We start from the raw sequence: 371 nt of genomic DNA on the forward strand, positions 1-371 counted from the left end.
AAAAAAAAAAAAAAAAAAAAAAATAGCCGGACATTGGGATGGGCACCTGTAGTCTCAGCTACTTGAGGATGAGGCAAGAGATCACTTAAGCCCAAGAGTTTGAGGTCGCTGTGTTCGCTGTGTGCTGTGATACTACAGCACTCTACTGAGGGAGACAGAGTGAGACTCTGTCTCAAAAAAAAATTAATTAATTAAGATATGTACTTTTTTAGACATAATGCTGTTACACGCTTAATAGATTATAGTATAGTGTAAACATAACCTTTATATGCACTAGAAAACCGAAAATTTCTGTTACTCACTTTATTGCAATACTCACTTTCTTGTGGTGGTTAGTAACCAAAACCACGTATCTCTAAGATATGCCTGTA

The sequence above is a fragment of the Otolemur garnettii genome, unplaced genomic scaffold (assembly GCF_000181295.1).
Source record: "Otolemur garnettii isolate 467f Iridium unplaced genomic scaffold, OtoGar3 scaffold00031, whole genome shotgun sequence".
Taxonomy (NCBI): Eukaryota; Metazoa; Chordata; class Mammalia; order Primates; family Galagidae; genus Otolemur; species Otolemur garnettii.